Source organism: Hylobates moloch, unplaced genomic scaffold, assembly GCF_009828535.3.
Source record: "Hylobates moloch isolate HMO894 unplaced genomic scaffold, HMol_V3 SCAFFOLD_3, whole genome shotgun sequence".
Lineage (NCBI taxonomy): Eukaryota > Metazoa > Chordata > Mammalia > Primates > Hylobatidae > Hylobates > Hylobates moloch.
Genome location: NW_026652278.1, coordinates 65483422 through 65492229, shown reverse-complemented (window position 1 = coordinate 65492229; position 8808 = coordinate 65483422).

The window sequence follows — 8808 nt, the reverse complement described above, 5'->3', positions numbered from 1 at the left end:
TTTACTTGTTTGTTTGTTTTTTTTGGTCTTGTATCCCAAGGACTAAAAAAATTAGCAGACACGTTTTGATGTTGAGTGAACTAGTAAGTCACAGTAGGTGGTAGGGTTCATTGGTTTCTCTGTTACTAAGTTTTTAAAGAATGAAGATAGTCATGAATGTACTGAGTGGCCGTTTAATTGGTAAGAGTCGCTGGCCCAACCACACTACAGCATGGCCATGTGGGTTCCTGCAGAGATGGCCTCAGCTTCCAACATTCCCCCCAAATGTTTGCTTCTTGCCCAATAGAGAGGGGATCTTGAGACTCCCAAGTGGAGGTCGTGAGCTTGCACCCTGCCTGACTGTGTAGACAGACTGTATGGATATATGAAGTGGGGGTGGGGGCCAAGGAGCTATTACTGCTGTTTGGAAATATTTGCCTCTTGTAGATCCAGCTTTAATGGTTTTGTGACATCCTAGTACTAGCAAACCCTGCACAAAGTGGGTATCAGAGTTAATACTGTGAGGAGACAAAGTAGTGAGAATAGTTTTGCTAAAGATAATGAAATATCACATAATGTCTGCATTTTACCATTGATTTGACTGCATCCTTAGAAAAACTTAATGTAATGAAAAACCCAGGACATTTTTGGAAATCGTATGCTCTCTAGCAACTTTGTGTGAATTTTCATAGAAACACTGTTTTATAAGTTACATAAAATGTTATAAAAATAGAAAAAAAGAGGAAATTATCCTATACTCCCCTGGTAGAAGCACAGACCACACACTCACAGCTCTAGAATGGACACACAGCCACCATATTTCCTGAATAAATTCACACTCTTCAGATTACACAAACTCAAACATGCAGATGCCTAAATAACACACCCACAATATACTCACAGATCCAAATACACGCATGGCCGTATACTCCCAAATACAAACATACACAAGCCTCCATCTTGAAAACTATAAATATTCTGTCCATATCCTCAGGTTACATACATATAGTTGTAACACCAAAATACACCCAGCCATCTCTCTGCCTCCAAATTCTTCACACTAAAAATGTACACCCAAATTCTCATCTAGACACCGTGAGCATAAAGTCCTCTACTCTGAATACACACAAATCCAACACACAAAGCATTAAAACATAGAACGTTACCTGCCTTTTCAAATGTATGCACACATATTCACAATATCTCACAGTACCATCAAAATACACAAAACCACCCCCAGCATGCAAATACACACACACCATTCAAATAGGAACACATAACTATCCAGTACCCTCAGAATAAACCCAAAACCCACTATGCTTCTGTAATATACTAAAAACGCACCCATATTCCCCTAAAAACACATTTCTGACACCAATGAACACTTAACCTACCTACATAAATATATATCTTAAATATATAACACATATACATGACACAGAATACAAATACCCAAAACAGATACAAATCCCCAAAATGTTTTAGTATAAAAATATCCCACACCTGCCAATGCCTCCCTTGTCACACAGCAGCCTTCACACACCTAAACACACTCCATCATCAACTCCCCATACTCCTTAGTGAAATATAAACACAGCAATGGAACATGTTCTGAATGTATACACAATGGGGCAGATGTATCACTATGAAGAGTATTCATGGTCCTTCTCTGTGGTGTCTCTGTCTGAGAGATTATACATCCCTAGTCTGTTTAACTCAAGTATGGCCACATGACTTGTTATGGCAAATGAAATGTGAGCAGAAATGCCATGTATGATTCTGAGCAGAAGAAGTCCTTCTAGTCCTGTGCCAAATGAGGCTGCTCCATCCATCTGGATCCAAGGCACAGGACCAGTAACTGATCTAAGCCAACCAATGGAGGACACATAACCTACAAGAGAAACCTACCTTGTTGGAAGTCACTGAGATGCAGAATTATTTTGTTACATCAGATAATCTGAGATATTCTGATGGATGCATACCCCACCCACCAAAACATAGAGAAATACCACACTGCACACACACACACACACACACACACACACACACACCCTCTCAAAACTCCCCAAATACGCATCCTCAATCATCTACAGTTAGAAATACACATGTACAACCTTCCATGATCCAAATAAATGCACAGACACACCAACTCCCAATCTCCAAATGCATACATTAGACACTCCAACCTTCTCAAGCCAGCTACATAAAACCTGCAGGAGCTATGAATTCGCACATGCCTCATCCCATCAGAATTCAACACATACTTCATATAACCTTACCCTCCTTCAAATACATATACATGCTCCCTACACATACTCTGAATATCCACATAAACTACCCACAGTCTAGAACACATATAATCCAAAAGAATCCTCACATTATACATAAAACTCCAACTCTACCACAAACATATGTGGTGGCTTTCCTCCCTAATACATACACAGCCCCTCAAACTCCCTAAATTCATACATACAAACTTCAACTTTGTATGCACAAAGACACACTACCCTAAACATACAGACCTCCACCTCCTACAATCCTGAACACACAGACACATGCATTTGTCTTCCACTCTCAGACTATAAATGAAGAAATGGATTCAAGCTGAACAGAGGCAGACTGTGGTGGATGCAGGCATCAGCCACCTAGATCCCTCCTTGATGAATAACTTGTTTCACCATTTGCTGGGAATACTGTTGGAAGATAGACTTGGCTCTCAGGCCCTCCCAGGGTTGCTTCAGCTATGGAGAGCACCCGTGCTGAGTTCTCTCCTCTTTCTGGGGAAGCGTCATATCCAGTGTCTAATCCAAGCAGGTGTAAAGCGGCTGACTAAGGACGGTTCTATTGAGACATTTTAGTCCCACAGCAGCATATGGGGTCAAGTGAGACTGTTTGGGGGCCCGAGTCATAGTTTAACTTCTCCTTCAGTGCAACTATGCTCCCTTTTTTCACTTCTTTTAAAAAGCAAAACATTATACTCATAAACTCCCAGGGACTGAACTAAGGGCGCCCAACCTGGGACCACATTCTTTGATTCCTTCATTCAATGATTATTTTATTTTTTTAATTATTTTTATTTTTATTATTTTTTTTAAGATGGAGTCTCGCTCTGTCGCCCAGGCTGGAGTGCAGTGGCGCAATCTCGGCTCACTGCAATCTCCACCTCCTGGGTTCACGCCATTCTCCGGCCTCAGCCTCCTGAGTAGCTGGGACTACAGGCACCCACCACCAAGCCCACCTAATTTTTTGTATTTTTAGTAGAGACGGGGTTTCACCATGTTAGCCAGGATGGTCTCAATCTCCTGACCTTGTGATCCACCCGCCTCGGCCTCCCAAAGTGCTGGGATTACAGGCATGAGCCACCACACCCAGCCCATTCAATGATTATTTATTAAGCATCAACAAATACAGTGATGACTACTCTCTTATGGAGACTATATCCCATGGAAGTAAACAGATAATAAATATACTATGAATACAAACACAGACACACAGTTTCCTGGAGATGTTTAGTCAGCAATTAGATTAAGCGACTGAGGCTCTGTAGAGACAAGTAAGGGGCTAAAAATACAGAATTGAGGAAAAATGCAAAGGAGAGAGTACATTCCCTCATATAAAATTGTTTCTACTGGTGAGGTTTCCTGCAATTTTGGCACAAGGCACACGTTCATTTTCAGGTCTATCCGTTATTTACTGTGGTAATACTGTAGATCGGCAGATTACTGCAGAATCCAATGGACTGACTCCATAACATTCATACCAGGCCTCTAAGGGTCAGTGATTTGGCTTGACTCTGCTGGGTGGTCCTTCTGCTCCAGTCTGTTCCGCCGTTCTTTATTGCCTCCTTGGTACAGACACTGTAATGGGTGCCCCAGAGGATTCTAAGGTGAATAGGTCAGCTTCCTGTGTCAGAGGTTTAAATCCTGTAGGAGCAGAGGTTTCCAGCATTAATTTTGCTGTGAGACAGAGGTTGAAGTTGGGGATTTAGGGGCAAGAGCAGGGAGCCCATGCTCCCCTGGGGCCATCAGAAGAGGGGGTCTGAGTGTGGTTGGGAGGGGGCCTACACTAGGGAAATGGGCAGTTATGTTCCGTATGGACTAGTAATCATATTAGCTAACAGTTATGCTATATGCACCTACAGTACAGCCTTCACTGCTCCAAGCACTTTACATGTATGAATGCCAATCTTTATAACCCTGTGGAGTTAGCACTATTATCCTCATTTTACAGATAAGTAAGCTGAGGCTCAGAGAGGTTAAAATACTTGCCCAAGGTCACAAAGGTCAGGTATACACTGGGGCTTCTGGGGTTTGAGCCAGCTGTCTGGCTCCAGAGCCCGTACCCTTGACCTGACCATGGCTGCCCTTTGAGAAACTTCCCTGCCACTGGGGGAGTGCTGAGTGCAGAGAAGACATTTCATACAGGAAGTGACATTTCAATTACATCTTCTGGCAATGAAGCTCCCCCTACAATAAGGGGTCCTCGTGGGGGAGGATCACCCAACCACAGCCCTTTCCAGTGCCCACTGTCAGCACAGCAGCTGTCTCCTTGCTGGTAGAACACCCCATCTCCCACCACCTGCTTCCCATGCTGGGCCTGGGCTTGTCCCTCCTGGGATACCTCCAGCTACATTTGCCTCCACCTCTCATTAGGAACCTGGGCTAACTCCCAAGAAAAGGCCCTGGTCTCCTTAAATATCCCAATTCTAACCTGCAGACACAATGGACATACTTATTACTCAAAGGATGGTTAAATAAAGTCTTGATCTGCAAGAAGGACCTAGACCACTGAGCCCCAAGCTGACATTCCCCCAGTGTTCCCTACTTACAGCCCCAGGAAATGGGTCTGGGCAAGGAAGGAGAGCTGGGGACTCTTGTGTGTTGGGGGACTTCATATGCCCTGACATGCCCCCTCCACCTCTTTGTGCAGTCAAAGCCTGCCTCCCACTCCATTCCCGAACCCCAGCTCTCCCTGCTCTGTTCCTAATGTCTGCCTGGCTGGCCCATTCTGCCTTCCCTGGTCAGCCCATTCTGCCTTTCCTGGTCTTGCCCGCCGAGTCTCCTTCCTTTGACCCCAGGCTCCTGCAGTGGGCATCAGAACAGGCTCCTTTGAAGGGGCAGTTCCTCAGTGGCCTCACTGTTTCCTTCTGAGTGTCCTCAGACCCACTACTGTGTCACTATAGGGCACTAGGGCCCAGTGAGGACTGAGATGGGAACAGATCCTTTTTCCTATCAGCTCCTGGGAAACAGAACAGTCAGGGGCTTCTAAGGGGCTGGACAGAGGGGCCACTCAGCACACAGTTGAGGATATCTTCTGTTCATAGGGTAGAGAAGGGGGTGGTGCAGGATACATTTCATGACATACACTCCTCAAAAATATTGAGCCCAGAACAAATGGCTCAGGCTGACCTCAGCGATTCTAGCAATTTCCATTCATGCAACCTGCATGGGAGACTTTCTGTGATGATTCAAGACCAAGAGACACATGTACTTCTCCCCCTAAAACTCAGGATCCATGACTACCCATTTCAAAACAAAGAAATCCAAGAAGATCTACCTGGTATACATTACAGTGCATTGTTATTTAAGACATATATTATAAAAGCAGACAGAGCTCCATTCTGCCAACGAAACACAATACAACTAGTGCAACATACCCTCATTATGTTAGGGCAGGACATGAGGGGGCAGCAAGAACCACCAGAAATCCATTTGTACCACAGGGAAGTGGCTATTAGAACATTAAACGAAGTGATGTTGGCACATTTTATTGGCGGGAGGATTCACCACAAGGAAGAAAAGGCCAGAAGGCGACTCCCGGTAAGAAGCAAGGCCCATAAATCCTCGGGTGAGTCTGAGGGAGGAGGTAGTGGCTGTGGGGTCAGCAGGTGGACACCTCCATCACGTGGCTCCCTCTGCTGGGCTTGTGGCCCCATGTGCAATAGAGAAAATATGGAAGGTTGGGTCACCCAATGAGAAACATGAAGCTGGCCAGGCATAATGGCTCACGCCTGTAATCCCAGCACTTTGGGAGGCCGAGGCAGGTGGATCACCTGAGGTTAGGAGTTCAAGACCAGCCTGGCCAACATGGCAAAACCCTGTCTTTACTAAAAATACAAAATTAGCTGGGCATGGTGGTGCATGCCTGTAATCCCAGCACTCTGGAGGCTGACACAGGAAAATCGCTTAGAACCCGGGAGGCGGAGTATGCAGTGAGCCGAGATCGCGCCACTGCACTCCAGCCTGGGCAACAGAGGGAGACTCTGTCTCAAAAAAAAAAAAAAAAAGAAAAGAAAAGAAAAAAAAAGAAACATGAAGCTGAGACGCACTTGCCACTCCAGGGGCATCCTGAGCCTTTGGAAAGAACCTATCGACAGGGTTCTTAGAAACATCAGAGCCACGTTTTCTCAGGGGGGCTTCCCTGTCTCTCCAGACCCCAGCTCCCAGCACCCCTCAGGACACAGCCTGCCCAGCTCTGCCCACGTCACTTCACTGACCCCCACCCCTGCCAGGCTTCTCCCACACCCGCAGGGCCAGCACCCAACGTGCTGAGAGAATAGGGACCCAGAACCAGATGAACACATCAGGGGAAACTGAATCCATTCTCTCTTGGGGTCCTGAGCCTCCCAGTGACAGAAGATCCAGGAGATGCGAGTGGGAGGTCGCCCTAACAGGATCTAACATCACGCTCCAGATTGCTGAAGGGAAACAGATCGGTGCCTCCTCTCCTTGACTCTACCCTCCTCACTCCTTAGCACCAGGCCTGGCTGTACATCCCTGCTGAGGTGCAACTAAGACCTTCGCCTGCAGCTCAGGGGCGCCCCAGACAGGAGCACAAGAGGAGGCTCACCCCACCGACAACCCAGGCCGGAGCGAATCTGGCTGCCCAGGCTCTGTGTCTGGCTTCTGCCCCAGGACCTGAGCCCATGTAAACTCAGGCTTCCTTGACCTGCCCTCCCCAGGCCCAGGTTCTAAAGGTGTGCTCCCCACCACTTCCTTGTTGCTCCTCCATTTTGTCCCTAGAATTACAGCCTAGCTCTAGGTGGGACTGTGAAGCTCTGCCCAATGCCTTCCATGAGAAGTCAGATTCAGGCCTTTGTGCCTGAAGACTCCTTGTGAAGACTAGATGACACCTTCTCCAAGAGCAGCTAAGGAGTCACCTTGGGCTCCTCAGGCTGAGTATATATTTTCTGTATGGAACTTCAGAAAGAAATGGTCAACATTCATCCCTCACTTCACCAGAGAAAGAAGAAAATGTCACATGCCTTTGATTCCCTCTTTTTACCAAGACTCCACTGAGATAAAACTCCTAACACAGAAACCAACACGTATTCTCAACACTGGGTACCTGCTGGAGGTCCTGCCTTAGCCCTGAAGCCTCAGGTTTCCATGGGGACAGGTTGGTTGAGAACTGGTGGCCCAGCTCTCAGCCTGACACCCAACAGTATCCCCACCCAGGGTACAGATGGTAGTGCAGGCACAGGTTCTGCAGGCTTTTATCTCATGGAACGTATGTTACAGGGCATCCTCGTCACTCACCATGCCCCAGAGGAATCAGCAGGGACATCGGGACTGAGAGAAGACATGGCACATCTGACCTGCTGTCCTGGAAACCCCACATCTTTCTGACTGTGCCGATCCCACAGACAATATCTAGGAACGTTCTGCTCTGCACAGTGTTCTGTCTACCAGGCCCACCCATCTGAGGACCCAGATGCTAGGAACACACAGATACTGAAGGAGCAACCACCTGCCTAAGGTGCAGGTACCCCTACATCCATCTGTGGGAGGAAGAGCCAAAAACCACCATTTATATGGATTCTTTGGCCCTAAGAATGAACCAACTATTTAGGATTAACACAGTGATGCAGAATGACGAGGGAGGGTCATTCTCAACCATGCTCCCTGGTCATTCTGCATCACTGCAATACACATAGAATCCCCAGTATACACACCAATTAAAGCCTCAATATTCTTGCTTCATACAAACATCTGCTTACAGATCCTGAACACACACACACACCCCAGTGGTGTGTTGCTAACTGCTTAATAAAATGCTCTCCGGGGGAAATAGGAAAGCCTAGAATTGTGATGCTTATGTGGTGTAAATATCTGAGCATGACTAATTTTAAACTACCAACCTAACACCACTGAACACAGAGCTGAGAAGAGATGTGCCATGCCCAGTGGCTACCCCAAGCTAGCACAAGCCAGCTCCAGCACAGCCACATCCTTTCACAGGAATATGTGTACACAATCTACCTGCACCCTGAGTAGGACCCTCAACTCTCACCCCAAATATAAAAACAAAACCAAACTATGTACCTCCAGAACACAACCTCCTCATGTATCCTGAACAGACACACACAACTGAGATAGGATAGGGTGGTCATAGCCTCCATTAAAGGAGAACAAACTTGCTAAACAGATGAAGAAAACAAACCATCTGACAGTGCACAGGGAGGTCCTGCAGTAAGGAGGTGGAAAAGAAGAAGGGAAAATCTCCAAATTCACACAAATGCGAAAACCCATAGTTAGTGTCCCTGGGTTGACCACTGCTCATTATAACAGTGAAAAACACACCCTTGGGTAGAGATTGAAGATGTTAATGATTCACCTGATATAGGCACTAGCATGTGCAGCAATAGCGCATGAGCATCCAGAGAACAGCCCAGAGAGTGCTTAACGGTGACACCCCTTCCCACCCCTTCGTGAATAGTCATGTAAGGCTTCCATAAAGGAGGTTTCCCCAGTGTCAGTCAATGCTGTCTCACCTTTGAGCGGCCCACTCTGATCGGCTGTCAGAGTGTACATTCGCTTTGCAATAACC